The sequence below is a fragment of the Magnolia sinica genome, chromosome 13 (genome assembly GCF_029962835.1).
Source record: "Magnolia sinica isolate HGM2019 chromosome 13, MsV1, whole genome shotgun sequence".
NCBI lineage: Eukaryota > Viridiplantae > Streptophyta > Magnoliopsida > Magnoliales > Magnoliaceae > Magnolia > Magnolia sinica.
The window spans coordinates 71,080,898-71,100,992 of record NC_080585.1 but is presented as its reverse complement, the minus strand read 5'-3'; positions in this window follow the sequence as shown (position 1 = coordinate 71,100,992).

Here is a 20,095-nt window from a genome sequence, read left to right as displayed (position 1 = left end):
TAATGCTCAAGAATTGCCAAGGCATATAGTGGATCTTTAGAGACCAAGATTAAAGATTTCAAGACCCAAGATCCAAGAAAACCAAGTGGAGAAGGAAGGAAGTCGAAAGAACGAAGTGTTGTAATCCACTTCATTCGTCTGTGTCATCGATCACTGTTCGATGACATCGAAGACAGAGTACAGCTCAATGACATCGAATTTTTACATGAAAATCAAGTTGGTCACTGGACATATTGTGTGCCATTCTCGATTACTTAAAGACTATCTTGATGACATCGAGGAGTTGCTCGATGACATCGAATTTTCTGAAGAATTATGAAGTAACTCGCTGGACTATTTTGGAGGATTTTTCGATTGCTTAAAGACCTGTTCGATGACTCGAAGCTTTGCTCGATGACATCGAAGGAAGGTTTGATGACATAGAAGCTTACGTAGTGCGAAAGGAGAAAAAGCGCGACTTTCGGATTCAAACCCCTTCGATGACATATAAGGCATTATGTAGAGTTATGTGGACTGCATAAATTTGATACAATCTTACGATTTTGCTGAAACTAATATATAAGTTTGGGTTTCCTAAGTCTTTATAGGATATCTAGGGTTTGGAGGAGCAGAGCAAAGGGATGGAGCCGTCATCAAAGAGTTTCTTCTTCTCTTCTTCATAGTTTTTAATGCTGTCTTTTAGGGTTTTGAATCCAAACATGTCTATGTTGGCTAAATCCCTTAGCTAGAGCTAAGGGGGCTTGCAACGTGATTGAGATATTTTTCTTGTTTGATTCTTGTTCTTGTTGAACTTCTTTGATTCTAATTTGATATTTAAGGAATTCTTTGAGTTTTTAATGGTTTGTTGTGACTCAAATTACAATAGATCTACGATAACTTGAAGTCTCTTTTCTTCCTGATTTGAGATTATGAAGATAGTAAATCCTGTTGTTCACCATTATCACTTGGGCATGGTTGGGTGATGGAATCTCTTCTAACCTTCACAATTTTTTTATGTTCGGTTGTGGGATTGGTATATCATGTTGTTTGCCATTGTCTCTAGGGCATGGTTTGATGATGGAATCACTTCCAATCTTAATAACTCTCATCCATTGAGAATTAGGTCAATCAAAGTTCAAATTAATTTTATTGATACATCTTCCAATTGGACAGGGTAGGACTCCAATTCCAATTGTGTTCCTTGAACTAAATAAGGAAACATCATGATAGCTGCAAGTGGATCCCTTGGCACCCTAGTTTGCACCTTTGAATTTACAAGTTTTTATTAAATTACTCACAATTACTTCCTTATATTCCATATTTAGGTTTAGATCTTTTTCTAGTTCTGATTCTAGTTACTTTCAGAATACACATGAGTTTAGTCCTTGTGGATTCGACCTCAGTCTTATCGAGATTATTACTACATCGCGACCCTACACTTGGGGTTATGAACTGTTTCTTCACTTGATGGACACCAAAATCAATGCTTAAGGGGTTGATCTATCAATTGGGTCACTTTTACAATGATCTAAGGGCAGAATTTTGATGCGTATGGTTAATTTATGATACATACATAGGTATGGTATAAAATTTCACATTAAACGGATAGTGGGAACCATGTGGTCTAGAATTCAGGGGTCTAAGTTAGTGGCATTTTCATAATTATTATTGATCTAAGACTTTTGTGAAATCTAATGGTTCTACATGGATGTATGCACATTTCCAAACAGTTCTTACAAAAGAACTTATATCTAAATCATTATGGATAAAGAGTTATTTGTCAATTCATTTAAAGGAAGGTACACACATCAAATCACATGATTGATGGTCTTGTCTCAAAATCAACGGTTAGATTGTTGGATCTATGAATAGAGATCATTCCCAATGGTTAGATTCGTGTTAGGGAATAGATGTAAGGTTAAGATAGTTAAATTTGTAGCGTACACATGTACATATTATGTTACTTTCTATAGTAACACTCGAGAACTTTCAATACTCGGGTATTGAAATGTTCGGAGTGTTACAGCTCATGAATTCGCTGAATTGACGAAATCTGAATTCGAGATGAGCATGGTTGGTGAGCTAAATTTCTTTTTGGGATTGCAACTGAAAAAATTGGCAATTGGTATATTTGTATGTCAGTCCAAATATGCAAGAGATCTGGACTTGACTCTAGCCGCACTCAGAATACTCCCACGAGCACCACACTTAAACTTTCTAAAGATGTTAATGGGAAGAGTGTGGATCAACACTTATATCGCAGTATGATAGATAGCTTACTCTACCTAACCATGAGTCAGCCTGACATTGCTTTTAGTGTTGGTGCATGTGCTAGATTTTAGGCCGATCCTAAAGAATCACATATATCCGCCGTAAAGAAAATTATACAATTTGTGGTTGGGACTACTGACTTTGGCTTGTGGTACTTGTTGGGGGAAAAATGGACAAGTCGATAAGTCAACTTATGGAATGGACTAACTCTATTGAACCAACGCGGGCCCAGTGAGACCTAAGCCTGATAAGACCTCTACGTCTAGAAACAGGCCGATCTATAAGGAGGTCGATACAACTGTAAGGACACTCAAAGAACATGGCTACAAGCCCATCTGAATGGCCATGTACCGACCTAACTCGTAGGTTGGTCATAGGTTAACTATCGATCAACCATAGGTCGGATATAAATAGACCACGGGTCAACCCAAGATCAGATACGACCCAGCCGTAGCCAGTAATAGCTTGGCTATTGAACAGGCATAGATCGGCTATCATTTGGTTGAAAGTCAGGTGACACCCCCTGACATGGTTACGGACCATTGACACCTAGCTAAAGGGAATATAGACCCCCCGACCTAATTCTTAGTCAAAGATGGTGAATGCTGATCTATCAAAGAGACCGACATTGCTTATTCCTGAGTCATCACCCGCCAAATGGGAGCCGACCCAAGACCGACCAATAGATTCGGATAATTCCCTAACATCCCGAGTATCTCTCCCCATATCTTTAGGGGATATGATTGGATCCCGGTAATCTTAGAGGCCGGTAATCTCTAGGGATCCCGGATTTGGACGAATCTCCAAGATATCTGGAAGAATCCTCGTTCAATCAGACTCCCTCTCCTATATATATAGAGGTATCCCCAACCTTCAAAGGTACGCTAATTCTTACCTTAGTATTCAACTGTTGTCTCTTTTCCGGAGACCCTACCCTACAAAAAATAAGACCCCATTCCTAAATTAGGCATCAGAGAGTCCCCTATACTAGCCAGGGTCTCCTTTGTTTCTCTTTTACACCTATGCAGGTACAAGAGGGTCAGCTGCGGAGGGTTTGCCGGAAACCTGCATCAATAATTTGATGTGGTCTGCGGGAAACAACATTTTAAGCTATTCTCAGTTCTTTTACTAGCAACGTCTATAATGGCTAAGGAAATAAGAAAGCTCAATCTCCCCCAGTAGCAATTCCGATCGCAACGCTACCTATGACTAGTCGCGTTCTAGAATCTCTAGCACAACCAATGCAGCCCGAGCCACAGGAGAGTCATCAAGGCCCCTCCTTTGGCTCAGGTAGGCGCAACTTGCGGACTCATGCTAGGAATGGCCGCTTGAACAACCTCGAAAGTGAGTTCAGGGAAATGAGGGTAGACATGGGCTATGTGAAATGGATGCTGGAACATATGCCGCCTCAACATGCACCAAGAGTCGACGAAGAAAACGGGCAGCCTAGCCATGGACATTCCCAACCTTCCTACTTGCATATTGCACCCCCGCCGAGCTAGCAGTGTAGTTCGGCTAAGCATATCCCACCTCACATTTCTAAAACTACCCCTTTACGTGCCTCCGACCTGCAACACAAGCTGGATCAGAAGAGGCACAACAAAGCCCCGGTCGAAGCTATTGATGAGAATGGGGAGCCATGGAAAGCCGAATTGAAGAGCCTACGGGACCAAATCGACAACATGTAATAGGCATACCAAACCAACGCAACAATGATCACAATGAAGAAAACTGAGTCTCCGTTCATTGTCGAGATTCTGTAAGCACGACTTTCGAATAGGTTTCAACTACCTTAAATTACGCCCTTCATAGGGAATACTGACCCATCAGAGCACGAACTTCATTGGAGGAAAGAAAAGACTTAAAGCACCCGCTCATCTCCCTCATATAATTCAGAAAGAAGGTGAACTCTTGAAGGACTACATCAAGCACTTCAACTTAGAAGCGCTACAATTTCAGAAACATTCAGACGAAACCACCTTGAACGCCATCATGAGCGGGCTAAGAGATAAGCCCTTCCTCCTCTCTCTGGATAAGAACCCTCTTACTACTCTGGCTGAGTTTCCAAACAGATTGCAAAAATATGCTAACGTTAAGAAATCCTGGATTATAGGATGTTGCCCAAAGCAAAAATCCTTTGGCCAAAGAGTAGGCAAAGACCGAGCCCAGTTCAACCGATAAGAAGAGAAAGGATGATCGATCTTGGGATGACTGAAAATTAAACAAACAGCCCGACCGTAAGTTCAAGACTTACACTCCTCTAACCAAGACGCCGGAACAAGTCCTTGTGGAGATCAAAGACAAGCATCCTCTTCGTTCACTGAATAAGATGAAATATAACCCCGACAAAGGAAGCAAAAATAGATATTGCCTCTTCCATTGAGATCATGGACATAACACGACCGATTGCTTCGACCTCAAGCAAGAAATTGAGGCAACCATTTGCAATGGTCATCTTGAGGACTATGTCGACAAAGGAGGAGATCAGATTAAGATTGTAAAGGAACAACTAATCAACAATCAACCAATTAGAGAAATCTACACTATTTTTGGAGGCCACGGATGAGGAGGTGACTCAAATCACGCTCGAAAAGAGAACGCTAGGAGTATTAGTCGTCCTGAGGAAGAAATCCTACTCCTAAGATGACCTTCGAAAGAGAAAAAGATGGAGAGTTACAACATAGCCTTTACCAAAGAGGACGCCCGAGGTATCCACTTCCTCTATGATGATACACTGGTAATCACTTTAACCATCGCCAACTGAAAAGTGTTTCGGATCCTTGTCGACATAGGATCATCATTGGACGTGCTCTTTGTTCAAGCATTCGACAAAATGGGAGTTGGTTGATCTCTACTCTGACCCGTCAAAACTTCATTAGTCAGATTTTCAGATGGACAGGCCGTACCTGAAGGAGCCATCCAGCTCCCTCTCTTGGTTAGGGAAGGATGGAATCAAACCACCGCGATAGTCGACTTCCTCGTAGTCGACCAACCATCTATCTACAATGCCATCCTTGGATGACCATCAATGTACCTCCTGTGGGCTATGGTATCAACCTACCACTTGGTGATGAAATTCCCGACCGAGCAAGGAGTTGGTATCATGAAAGGAGATCAACACGACACTCGACAGTGCTATGTAATGGCACTGAGAGCCTCGTGTGAACTAATGGTCATCGAATCTCTGGATCCATGTGAAGAATCTCAAGAGAGAGGCTGACCCATGGAAGATCTCACTCCGATCTCGTTGGACGAGTCTGATCCATCTAAGACTGTTCAAATAGGGTCATCCTTAACATCATCACTGCGTGATAAGATGATCGCGCTCCTCCAACATTATGCCGATGTTTTCGCGTGGTCTCACGAGGACATGCCCAGAATTGACCCCACCATCATGACTCACTGACTAAACATCAACCCATCCTCCTGACCAATTCGACAGAGGCGATGTGCCCTTGGTCCTAAAAGGTATGCCGTAATTGAATAAGAGGTTAGCAAACTCCTTAAGGCAGGTTTCATTGAAGATGTCTACTACCCAGACTGGGTGGCCAACATCGTATTGGTAAAAAAAGCTAATGGGAAGTAGTGAGTTTGTGTAGACTACACAAATTTGAACAAAGCCTGTCCTAAGGATAGCTTCCCTCTCCCTAGAATCAATCAGTTGGTCGACAGTATAGCAGGTCATGAATTACTTAGCTTTAGGGATGCATATTCAGGATACAATAAGATTGTAATGCATTCTAACGATAAATTTTAACCACCTTTGTCACTAACAAAGGTCTTTATTGTTACCATATGATGCCCTTCGGTTTGAAAAATGTAGGAGTGACTTATCAGCGGTTGGTCAAAAAAATGCTCTCCCACCAAATAGGGCTAACTATGGAAGTCTATATCGATGACATGCTCGTCAAAAGCATCATAGCTACAGACCATGTAGCCGACATGGAAGAAATGTTCCTCATCCTTCATAAATACTGAATGAGATTAAATCCAAGCAACTATGCTTTTGGTATTAGCTCGGGAAATTTTCTCAGTTTTTTGGTCAGCCAGCGAGCATTCGAGGCAAACCAGAAAAAATTAAGGCCTTGATCGACATGCAGTCACCAAAGATGATCAAAGACATATAGAGGCTTATTGGAAGAGTAGCGGCCCTCAACCACTTCGTGTCCTGAGCTACGGACAAGTGTCTCCCCTTCTTCAAATAGTTGAAGGGGAGACAAATAGTAGACTGGATCGAAGAGTGTGAGGCTGCCTTCCTGCAACTCAAATAATACCTCGAATTGTCGCCCTTGCTTTCTAAACCCAAGCTAGGAGAGACTCTATTGCTATACTTGGCCGTGTCCGATGCAGCAGTTAGCTCAATGTTAATTAGAGAGCATGAGGAGAAACAGTTCCCGATTTACTACATCAGTAAAGCATTGGTCCCTGCAAAAACAAGATACCCCATATTAAAAAAGTTAGCTCTAGCATTGGTGATCTCTTCCCGACGCCTGCGGCTGTATTTCCAAGCTCATATAATCGTCTTTCTAATCGACTACCCACTACGTCAAGTCCTCCAAAAACCCGAAGCCTCAGGTCAGCTGACTAAGTGGGCAATCGAATTAACCGAGTTCGACATAAAATACCAACCTCACACTGTGATCAAGGGTCAGGCAGTGGCCGACTTCATTGTTGAACTAACATGCTCTACTGAGCAAGATCCGACCACTGACCAAACTACAGCTGACCTACTTAAGCCAGAACTCGCCCCAAACACGTCCGACCCCCAAGCAGTACTGGACCCACCCTAATGGATGCACTACATTGATGGCTCATCCAATTGTAAGGCAAGTAGGGCCGGGATAGTCCTGGAGACTCCTGACCATACGTGCATACAATATGCCTTGAGATTTGGATTTCAAGCCTCCAATAATACTGCGGGATACGAGGCCTTGCTAGTCGGACTCAAATTAGTGGCAAACATGGGGGCTCGACACGTTGAAGTTTTTAGTGACACACAATTGGTCAACAACTAAATAGTCGACGCCTATTAAGCTAAGAAGGAAAGCATGAAAGCCTACCTCCAAGGAGCCAAAGAATTAATCGGCAAGTTTTGGAAATGTAGCGTCGCCCTGATTCCACGTGCCGAGAACTCGAAAGCTGACATATTAGTGAAGCTCTCTATGATAGATGAAGACCAAATCCTGAGGTCCATCCCAATCAAATTCGTAGCCAGACTGAGCATCAATGAAGCCGAGCTGGTCGCCATGCTTCCAATTAGCTTGGAGTCGACCTGGATGGATCCGATCATCAAATACCTCAAGAAAGGCAAGCTACTTGAAGATCGAATGAAAGCACGTCAAATGAAGATCAAAACTGCCTGATATACCATACTCAATGATATACTCTATAAAGAAGGATTTTATCTTCCTTACCTGAGATGCATCCGACTAGAAGAAGCAAAATATATCCTAAGAGAGATCCACGAAGGAATCTGTGGGAACCACTCTAGGGGACGAGCTCTAGCACACAAATTCCTTCGACAGGGTTACTACTAGCTAACCATCCATCATGACGCATGGAAGCTCATCCAAAAATATGATAAATGTTAAAGATTGACTAGTATACCTCGACAACCCCCAAAAGAGCTCACCTCAATAGTCGGGCCATGGCCATTTGCCCATTGGGGAATCGATATTATCGGACCGCTCCCCATTGGTAAAGGTCAAACCAAGTTCGTCGTTGTGGTCGTCGACTATTTTGCCAAATGGGCAGAAGCAAAGCTGTTAGCAAGGATAATCTAGTAAAAGATCCCAGACTTTGTTTGGAAAAATATCATATGCAAGTTCATGATCCCTCGAACTATCGTCTCCGACAATGGGAAACACTTCAATAACAAACAGTACCAGGAGATGTGTAAGAACCTTAGAATTTGTAATGTTTACCCTTCACCACAACATCGACAAGTGAATTGACAAGTCGAAGCAGTTAATAATATCATCAAGCATCGGCTTTGTACCAAGCTCGAGGATGCCAAAGGAGCATGGGCCAAAGAACTCCCAAAAGTCATTTGGGCGTACTGAACTACTGCCGACAGCTATCGAAGAGACCCCTTTCGCCTTGGCATATGGAGCAGAGGCAGTCACTCCCATAGAAATTAGACTACATATAGCCCGAACAAACTCATTCAATGAACAAACCAATACCAATCTTATGGCCCTCAATCTCAACCTCCTCGAAGAGCAAAGGAAACTAGCTTTGACTCATATTATCATTCGCTAACAGCAGGTATCACGCTTTTATAATATGCGGGTGAAGGTCAAAAGATTTCGAGTCAGAGACTTGGTTCTTCGGAGAACGTTCTAGAATACCAAAGAGATAGGATCAAGAACCTTAGGTCCGAACTCGGAAGGGCCTTATGTGGTGTCTAGCAGAGCCGACCTGATTCATATCGACTAGAGGACTTAACTGGACAACTGCCCCTACACCCTTGGAACGCTGAACATTTGAAGATCTATTACCCCTGAATTGGGTCGGTACAACGTTCATTATGTATTGTTTAATTCTGAATTATATTAATAAAGTGACACCATGATTATCCGATCAATTCCCAATTAACATCTGATGTCTGGGCAATATTGATCTGATCAACAGCCGACTAAGGCCCGACCAACGATCTAACTACATCTGAACTAACTAGTTTGGACAATTTCAGCAATTCTCCACGCGATAGTCGACTGACACTCGAGCTACAACTTAGGCTTGTACTGACACACTCATATGAAGTAGAAAATGACCTACTTAGCCCAGAAGTCCAAAATTTAAGAAAAAAAGTATTTTCATTGATAAAGGCCCAAAGGGCATAATTACATCAATAATGTCCCAAAAAAATACATGTACATTGATCTACAAATGGCTAAGTGTAGAAAACCAAAAAAGGCACGGGCGAAGTGCTCTTGAAGTGCTTGAAGCTTAAAAAGCATGGACAAAGTGCGCTTGAAGTGCTTGAAGCTGAAAAAGGGTAAGGCAGAGTAAGATGAAGGAAATTTTTCTCTACAAAAGCCGAACATCAATCCTCGGAAGGTGGCTCAGGAGCCTCCTCAGGAGCTGCTCCGTCGCTCGACCCATCAGAGCTCGATTCTGGCTCGTTAAAAGCAGAGAGATCAAGCTCCATGAAGGACTCTTTCATCACCCTCATGCACTTGGCATAGCCTTGATGAAAGAGGTTATCCCTCTCGTCCAAGAACACCTGAGATGTTACGAACTCCTGGACCGCCTCCTTCCGAGCTATGGCGTTCGCGGCCTTGGTCTCCTTCCTCACCTTCTCCAGCTTCACCTCGGTCTTAACAAGTCGAGTGTGACACTCGTCATGCAATCCCTTGGCTTCCTCTAGTCATGTAACTACCTAGACCTTCTCAGCAAAAGACACCTCAATAGCCGTCTTCGCATCTTGCAGCTCAGCTTTGGAATGAGCCACCTGTTGCTCGGCCACCTCTGCCCGAGTTTGCTTCTCAGTGAACTTGACCCGCGCCCTCAATAAGCACGGGGTGAACTATAAAAAAAAATAATAAGGTGAAGTCGAGCAACCAGAACTGAAATTTGGATCAGTTTCTGATGAGATACTTACCCCAAGAAGAGTCGTCGACACATGTCTGAGGAGCGTGTCCATGGGAGAGCCGAATAAGGCGGCGTATTCTTGTTCGACCCTATGGCCATCTATCCATAGGAGGATCTCCTCCATGGTCTAGTGAAGGGTCCCTTGCCTCTCTTCTGCCTCCACCCTTCCCACATGTAGAGCCTCGGCAGGAATGACACTTTCAGGAGCCGCTGGTCCCGCCGCTCAAGAGGAGTTTTCCACCTCCATGCCCTCATCCTCGACCTCTAGGACATCCCCTTGGCCTTAGAGGGGGTCTTTTACTTCTTCTTCTTCAGCGCCACTGTTTCATCTCGGGGAGGCACGTGACCCTTTGAGGGAGGACGAAGGAGGGGCCGAGCTTCAGCCATCTCTGTGACGACATATGAGCAACATGTCAGAAAAATTCTCAAAAATTTCTAAGTCATAAAGCTCAGCTAAAGATCTTACCAAAGCTCTTACCGTTGAAAGGGGAATCTAAGCCCATTTTAAGGATTAGCTCGGTCTAAAGAAGTACTCTCTAAGACCTCTTCTCATCCTCGAGCGCCCGCAAATCACGGATTCGAGCTAAGGATCCGCTATTAAGTAAAGGAGGATGTTTGGGTGTGACTATAACAAAAGACACATGCAAAAAAGGTCATGTGTTAGTAAATACTGACCAATCAAAGCACAATTACTACAATGCTAACTTGGATTGGAGAAAGCTAGGGGAATAATGGGAGTCAATTTTTGCTCGGCCGTCTCCTTGCACCCGAAGGCCCAGATTCATTTATCTCTCCAATTTTTGTTAGAGGATGGAGGGTCGGTTATAAGAGCCCCGCTAGTATTCCGCCAATCGGAGAAGTAGTACCAGCCAGGCTGGAGATGGTTCGACTTCAATTAGTTCAGGTCAAGGAACTCGTCCATAGATAGCTCGGGCTGGTCTAGCTCGGCCCAGAGGACTGCATAGCAGAACAAAGCCCTCTACCCGTTCGGGATCATCTGTCCCAAGGCCAAGCCAAGGCAAGCTATTAGACGCCTGACTATTCCCTGCAAAGGAAGTCGTAGGCCGCACTAAAGCTCAAGCTGGAAGATTGCGACGACCCCCTCTGAAGGCCACTCTCGAAGCTCGTTCGGTGTGGGAAGCCAGAGGACCACTGACTGAGGGACATGATATCCAAGCTTGATCCGGGCCAACTCTTCCTTAGATAGGGTCGAGGGCACCGACCCCCTCGGTCCCTCCTCATCATCGAGTTCTTTCGGATCGACTTCTCAGGAAGGGTCGCGCCCCACGGCCACTGAGCCCATAGTCGGGGATGTGCTTGACGCCCTAGGTGCAGGCACTATCCTCTGCAATGGGGACAGATTTAACGACCTGGCTATAGGTGCCAACCTTTGGGCGGGAGACTGTTCCAACACCAGTGATGATAGCGATCGAAAATTGGACTCCGCCATCATCGCCAGTGGCAACAATGGGTTCGACATTACCCTAAGGTGAGAGCTCGCCCCGCTGTCACCGCCAAAAGCCCCCTCTCGCGAGCTCAATGAGGTGGACATGGTATTGGCGAGTAAAGCTACTTGAAAATTGAAAAGACGATGGGAGGGAGAGATGGAACTCACTGGAGAAGAAATGAGCGAGTCGCTGGCCTGATTGCAGAAGAAATGAACGTCGAAAATCGTCCAGGGAGAAGCAGGGAAATGAAAGAGGAAGGAAACGAAAATGCAGAAGGAAAGCCTCTAAGGGCTAGGGATTCCCTTATATAGCCATGCCACGTGGCAGGTGTTACAGACACCCATCAATGTATGTCCATACGACATCCCCTCGGCTACCCCAACTAGACATGTGGCATGACCCTATGCATTGCTCGACCCCAATATCGAGTACAACGCCATGTGTCACAATCTCATTGGTCCGTAATTGAAAAGACGACTTGACGCCCCACGTGACCTCGAGTCACGAAATGACATGTCATGATATCGGGCTGATAATGCCTCGATTACCGCATTAGCCACCATACTAGGCATTAATGACAATACAACTCGACCTAGTCCACGCACAACCCAACCTATCTCCGACCAGCTTACTTCTCGAACCTCCATATGTTAGCCTGAGAAGTAAAGGGGGCTCACTATTGGAGGAAACATGGACAAGTTGATAAGTCGGCTTATAGAATGGAATGACTCTACTGAACTGGCATGGGCTCGGTGAGACCCGTGCCTAATAAGGCATCTATGTCCAGAAATAGGTCGACCTCCAAGGAGGTCGATGTAACTATAAGGATACTCAAAGAACATGGTTACGAGCCCATCTGAATGGCCGTGTACTGACCTAACTCATAAGTCAGCCATAGGTCAATTATCAATCAACCATAGGATGGATATATATAGACCATAGGTCAACATAAGATCGGATATGACCCAACCATAGTCCAGTAATAGCTTGTCTACTGAACAGGCATAGATCAGCCGCCATTCGGTTGAAAGTCAGGTGACATCCCCCGACAAGGTCAAGGACCATTAACGCCCAGTTAAAGGGAACATAGACCCCCCCCCACCTAATTCTTGGTCGAAGATGGTGAATGTTGATCTGTTAAAGAGACCGGCGTTGCTTATTTCCAAGTCATCACTTGCCAAATGGGAGTCGACCCAAGACCGAGCAATAGATTCGAATAATTCCCTAACATCCCGAGTATCTCTCCCTGGATCTTTAGGGAATAAGATTGGATCCCGGTAATCTCAGAGGCTGGTAATCTCTAGGGATCCCAGATCTGGATGAATCTCCATGATATCCGGAAGAATCCTCGTTCAATCGGACTCCCTCTCCTATATATATAGAGGTATCCCCAACCTTCAAAGGTATGGTAATTCTTACCCTAACATTCGACTGGTGTCTCTTTTTTAGAGACCCTACCCTACAAAAAAAGACCCCATTCCTGACTTAGGCATCGGAGAGTCCCCTGTACTAGCCAGGGTCTCCTTTATTTCTCTTTTACACCTATGCAGGTATAAGAGGGTCAACTGAGGAGGGTCTGCCGGAAAATTGCATCAATAGTACCCATTTGACACATCTACCATCATTGCTGGGTACTCAGATGCTGATTGGACTAGGAACATTGATGATCACAAGTCCACTAGTGGAGGTTGTTTCTATATCAGAAATTGTCTTGTATCATGGCACAACAAAAAACAAAACTCAATCTCATTGTCTACTGCTGAAGCCGAATACATTGCAACTGATAGTTGTTGTGCACAACTTCTATGGATGAAGCAAATGGTGATGGATTATGACATTAAGCAATCTACAATGACATTATTTTGTGATAATACAAGTGCCATCAATATCTCAAAAAATCCAATTCAACATTCTTGAACAAAGAACATAGATATCCGACATCACTTTATACGTGAACTTGTCGAGGAAAACATTATCATGCTAGAACATGTGCCTACCAAGCAACAATTGGCTGATATATTGACAAAACCACTGGATGCTAACAAATTTAGGGATCTCCAAAAATCTGTTGGAGTTTGTGTGATTTAAGATTACTTAAGGGTCCACTGCTTTTAACTGTCATAATTGAAGAATCTTAGCCTCAATATTATTCTTTTTGAACATATATGTATATTCAATTTTGATCCTTGAGTTTTATTCATATTTTTTGGACATATATGTTATCCATTTTGGTGTCTTTTGGATGTACAAAATACATATGAGAGATATATACTTGTATGTCATCCTGGAAATACTTGTGAATATCTTCCTTAAGTACCTTTGGTAGCACCGAAGTGACTATCGGTGGTACCGAAATCACATGTGCATGCCTATATAAGTCAGTTCTCTAAATAACCCCTTTTTTACCTAACTTTTTGTTGGTTTCCCTTAACCATCGACTGGCAGTTTCCCTACAGAAATCAACCATTTTCAAGGCATTCCTCAGGTATTTTCCTCCATTTATTCATTTCATAATAGGTTATTCTTCCTTTGCTTTACCCTTGTCATCTCTACTCCATTTTTTTTTTAAATGGAAGGTCAAGAATACACTCCTCCAAGGGAGAGACAAACCAAAAAGAAACATGATGGGGGTGAATCTTCTGGAACTAAGTCTAAACAATGTGCCCTAAAATGATGTCGAAATATTTGTCAAAATACTCGACCTTCCGGTTTCTAAGAAGATCCCCCCCCCCCCCCCCTCGAGTCCTGTCGCGACCCGATTTGCTTATAGGAAAATCATTTGTGAAAGGAATGTCGACGCTTCCTTTCTTGCAGCATACAATGTTTTTGATATCCTTTACAACCATGGTTGGGACACCATTTTGTCTCTCGAAGGGGAAGTGGATGTATACCTGGTCAAAACCTTTTTGTCTCATTGCACCTAGCCTGAAGACCATGACTCCTTTGCCATTATGGTCAACTATCACAGGAGAACTTTTCATGTTACCCCTTCTAGGATTGCTTCCCTAATAAAAATTCGTATCTGCTTGGAACAATCATCTGAGCTTGATATGACCACTAGTGAAAAAATGCATTGTTTGGACTGAATTTCTCTACAATGGTTAGAATATTGAGTGAAGCAAAGGCAATGCTCTCCACGCTACTGTAATGTCCAATGACTACCGCATCCTGCATCTTATCTTCGTGTCAAATGTATATCCTTGGTCAAGTAATTACATAGAAATTACCCCGTTTATGGTCGAGACTTTATAAAAACTTGGAACGGGGGAACCAATGCGTCTTCCCACAATGATATTCCATCAGATTGTATTTGCCTTTGAGTTGAATACCTATGAAATACCATTCAGACGGTTGCTATGTCGGTTGGCTAACCAGTTCGAGATAAAGGAAAACAAGGGTGAAGTGCTCATAGCCCCCAGAGTCACAACTCTTGGCATTACAAGAATGCAACTTCCAGCCGGGCATGGGACAAGACCTCAAGCTAAGGATGATGGACCTCTAAAAGAGGTTCCTGCGCCTACTGAATATGATGCAGATGCACATCCTTCTCCTCTTACCTCCTTAGACGAAACTCTCACCTTGCTCAGAGAGCAGCAAAAGGAAATAATCGAATGCCAGTCCAAATTGGAAAGAATAGTTCATTCTATTCAGAGGAGCATGCAACACATTGCAGCTCATCTGTCCTATCGCTAGGATGATTTCATGGAGGCTAGGGAGCCCAGCCCTTCTTAATCTACTTATTCTATGAATGTGTAATGATGACTTGTTGTGTGGATAGTTGTTTTCATGACTTAGTTTACACTGACCCCTACAGCCTGAGATTTTGTTCCTTAGGCTTTATCTTACTGATTTTTGGGATTTTGGATGCCCTTAAGGGCTTTTTTTTGGATGATGGATGATTCTACCCAAACTTGGGGTAGTAATTTTGATGTATTCATGATGATATATTTTCTCCCCATATCATTTAATCTACTTCCTGGTTATAATTATTATTTTTTAAAAAAAATGAGTTTATGACATTATGTTTTTATATTTCCTGCTATTTTATTCTAAACATTATTTGCCTTGAATGTCTTCTCTTTACTACACTGAATTTTATCATCTATTATGTTATTAGCATGCTTCTTGGTACATCCTTTGCCAATAAATGACAAAAAGGGGGAGAAGAAACCTACCCACCAAAACAATGACTTTTCCTGCAGAGATTGCCTTTTCCCTGTTACAGGTTGTTCATGGAAGAAACTAAGGGGGAGCAGCATGTTTATGTGTGTTACATGTCAACACTTTGAGTTGTAAACTTTGTATATGAACATGTAATCTTTATTGTTTTGGTATGTCATTAGTATGGACCATGACAATGTCTTATGTTAGGTTATTTTGTCACGTAATTGACAAATGGGGAGATTCTTAGTGCACTGACCGAGCACACATGTTTGTCAATCACGTGACCAGTTGTGTCGAGTAGTAGGACGGGTCCTTAGCAAATGAAGACTGACGATGTGACCGAAGTAGAAGCTCAAGCTACAAGTTCAAAGTACAAAGAAGCTTTTACAATCTTGATCTCACCTATAGATGACATTGACCCTTAATAGGATCATCATATGCAAGGTACTTGATCATGAAGTTGATACAACAGGAAAATCACAACATCATGATCGGGGGAGCATCAGGGAGTTGACTCAAGTACGAGAGAGTGAAGATCAAGCAACTCAAGACAAGCTATAAAAGAGGACTCATTCCGAAAAGTGTCATTGTTAAGAGTCCACAAGTTAGTCTCTATCCTCGTATAGGATTGAGGCTAAGAGTTTGCTATCCACAAACTCCATTAGGTGCCTAGTATGGGACCTTGGCCTGTGTGCCTAAACGTAGGTGCCTTATATGGGGCCTTAGCTTGTGTACCTAAACGTAGGTGCCTTGTGTGGGACCTTGGCCTGTGGGCCTAAACGTAGGAGCCTTGTGTGGGACCTTGGCCATGGGGCCTAAACATAGGTTCTTAGTGTAAGACCTTTGCACGTGTGTAGAACATAAATTATTGAGTCCTTTGTGTAGGGCTTTAAAGGTTAATGGTGAACCTAATTTAAAACCATTCATAGTGAAATTCGATACATTCTAGGAGAGAGTGCGTCCACCGGGAGTGGAGTAGGCAAGTAGCCGAACCACTATACATGCTTGTGTTTGGAAGTGTCATTTGCGCATCTGTTTAGATTATGTATATGATTTGAATGCTTAATTATATATGTATGATTAAATCAATGCCTAAGAGTGATAGGTAACATATTCCACACACACATGTTCATTATACGATAGGCTAGTCGCTTAATTTGCATATCTTAAGTAGCATATGTGATTAGAACCTCTATTGGCTTGGAATCCTTTAGATTTATATTATCTTACTTAATTTAAACTGAAGGATTGGTTAAGTTAGGCAATTAGAAGTTTTAAATAGTCATAATAATTGAAAAGTCCTATTCACCCCCCTCTGGGACTCTTGGACTATTCCATACTTCTACTACAACGGTCTAAACCACAATTTCAGCCTTAAAGTGTTGATTTTATGAACTAGGAAGAACTTTTTAAGAAATTCCTAGGTCATCTCAGCCAATGTGCCTATTGAGCTCGATCTCAACGAGTGAAAAAATGACTTGGCTCTCTCTTTCAGATAGAAGAAAAATAACTCAAGTTGAATTACGTGTTGGGAGACATTATTGTAATGCAAGGTTGGTATAATCCTATGAATTTCCTTGAGATGTAGATATGAACTTTCTAAATAGAGTCCATGGAATTTGAGAAAGAGTTGGACCACTAATGGTTTGAAATCTAGATTACCTGCTATTAGGCAACCTCAAGTGCAGGGCTGTAATGTAGTAATAACTAAGTGAGACAGAGGTTGAAGTGCAAGGAGTGGGAAACACACTAGAACTAGTATGATGCTAATGGTTTGTCTAAAAATAATATAAATAAAGTGCTAAGGATTGAGGGATCTACTTCTAGCAATCACAATGCATAATTCATCGATTCAACTTTTATAACTCATCTAGAACCGAACTATAAATCATTTTAGTTGTAAGATCAAATAGTTAAATCAATCACAAAATCCAACAAGGTATGACATCAATTGAAAGATTCTCTCATGAAGCACTTGGACATCAATCGCAGGGAATTTAAAGCATCTATTATGCCCGGAGTTTACAATAGATTAATGAATTTTACAGATTGATTCCTTCTCTGAACAAGCATTGTAATTACACTTCCAAGCATCCAATGGAATCGGAGTTAACAATGAATCAACGATGAAACAAGACAAAAGATTTAAAGTAAATTCAAATCTATTTCAATTAACTATCATCATTCAAATTAAAAAGTGTGAATCCATAAACTAAAATATTAAAATAAACTAGAAATCTTTACTCCTTAGCCTTAGCTAAGAGATTAGCTAGACATAGCTAACTCAAAAATAAAATAAAAACTAAAGATAAATTAGAATCCATGAAGAAATCAAAGGGGAAGAACGTTTTCGGCTCTCCACTTAAGCATTCTCTCCCTCTCTAAACCCTAGAAGATCATTTTCGACATCCTAAGGACCCTAATTTATAGTTTTAGAAATCTAACTTTCGCACCTCTCTAAAAAATTCACAAACTGACTTTGATTTATGCACTTGCCGCTTCTGTTGATGGGAGCTTCGATCATATCGACAGGTTGTTGATAGTTATCTATGGGAGTTCGATCAGATCGATTTGGAATAGAAGTTTTCTAACAACTAAACTTGAAAATTCATGAATTTCTCAATCAGATCGAAGTCATCTTCAATTGGAAAAAAAAAAACTGTCATCAATAGGGTTAAATTGTCCTCTATAGGATCAAATGGCCGTCTCTTCAGTTTTCAAGATTTTGTCTTTCTGACCCGGAATTCTAGGATTTGATTTTCCTTACTTTGAATTTTTAGGACTCATTTTCCTTGGTTTTTTCACTTGTTTTCAAGCACCGTTCGACTTCCTCTTGATCTCCTTTAGTCCACATACTTGAATATCCTTGATCATTATCCCCTTAGCTCTTAAATCTTTAATCACTCCACTCTTGATCATCTTTGGGCTTTAATTTGACATTTTTAGTGCGTATTCTTCTTTGGTTCTAAAAGCACCCTGCATATAGAAAACATATCTTATTAACTCAATTTAACACTTGAGTGCATGGGAAAATAATGTATATGAGAGGATAAATATGCAATATTTGAGTCTTAACACACCCCCAACCAGCAGTTTGCTAGTCCCAAGAATACCATGTGAATGTTATTTCATATCTAAGTTCAAAACTCTTTAGAAGAGTAACTTCTGTAGATCCATGTGATCTTTTAATTATCCAAATAATAGAATTCCAAGGAACATCTCTAAAAATAAATCAACCAAGAGTCTAGTATACTTAGCAAATGACCTAATTGAGTTCAAATCATTAGTTGCTCAGAAGAAAAATCTAAACATTGAGTTCCATGGTCTATAATGAAATATAAACTTAACAAATCTACAAGTTTTGTTATCAGCAATCACGTTAACATTAATAATCAAAAGGAATGATCAGATCAGCCAAAGACTAAACCAAAACTTGCCTTATAGTTTAATTAATTTTCTTTTAGCTTTCGATATTTTCCATCTACAACTTTCGCACTATTACCTCTCTCTCTCTCTCTCTCTCTCTCTCTCTCTCTCTCTCTCTTTCTCTTTTCATTCCAAAACAATCATTTTATAGACAATTTTGAATAGATAGCCCTTTTTGATGCTTACTATTTTTTAGTTGGATATTATCCTCTTCTTTTTATCACTTGAACATAATGGACAAATTCTCCGGGCTTGGTTCCTAGCATTCTCAATAATCATCAAGTTAATACCACAGTGTCAAACTTAAAGTCTAGAAATATAAGTTAGATGTGAAATGTGAAATTCATGACTCAATCAATGTTTAAAACATTCAAGGAGAAAAATTAATAAGAACTCAACTTTGAAATTTACAAAATAACTAGATTTAGGCTTAAAAAATTCTCATCACTAAGTGCCTTATCATTCTATATTCAGATTGCTTTTAAAAATCACTTAAATTCACAGAATTCAAACTTCAAATTTATTTATTTTTTAAGATTCAGCTCAAATCATTTAAATTAAACTCAATTAAAGAAATTTCTAAAGGAAACCCCACCCCTAACCTAAATGATACATTGTCCTCAATGTTAGAATATCTATGCAATAAGATCTACATGAGGATAATGAAATTGTAATAAAGTAGATGGTAGAGAGTACTAGAAATGGTGAATATGCAAAAGCTCTTGAATTCTCAAAGTTGGTATAAAAAAAAAGGACTTCCTAAACTATTAAAAATAAACTAATTCGAAGTAAGCAATTAAACTCCTAATATAAGAAAACAAAGGAAAAAACTGCTCATTTTGGTAGAAATTTTCCTCCTCTAGCCTGTATCTCAATAAATTTCTCAAGTGGCTCCTCAATAAGATCATCGAAATGCCCATTTTACAGTAGGCTTGGATATCCTGGAGCATGTATATACAGAGAAATTTATAAACCTCAATAAAAAATCTTCGATCAATATTTTGAGGTGTTTAATTTGTATAAAATTCACCTACGATAGATTTTTTTAGTATTAGTACACCACGGTGAATTAGAGATTACAATTAATTGTATTTTATAAAATTTGTTGTTTATCGAAGTAATCTCAATAATTTTTGAAGTTCCAAACTTTGGTTCAAATTTTATCTCCTCCAACCATAATGATAAACATTCAGGATTGGTGAACAGAAGTA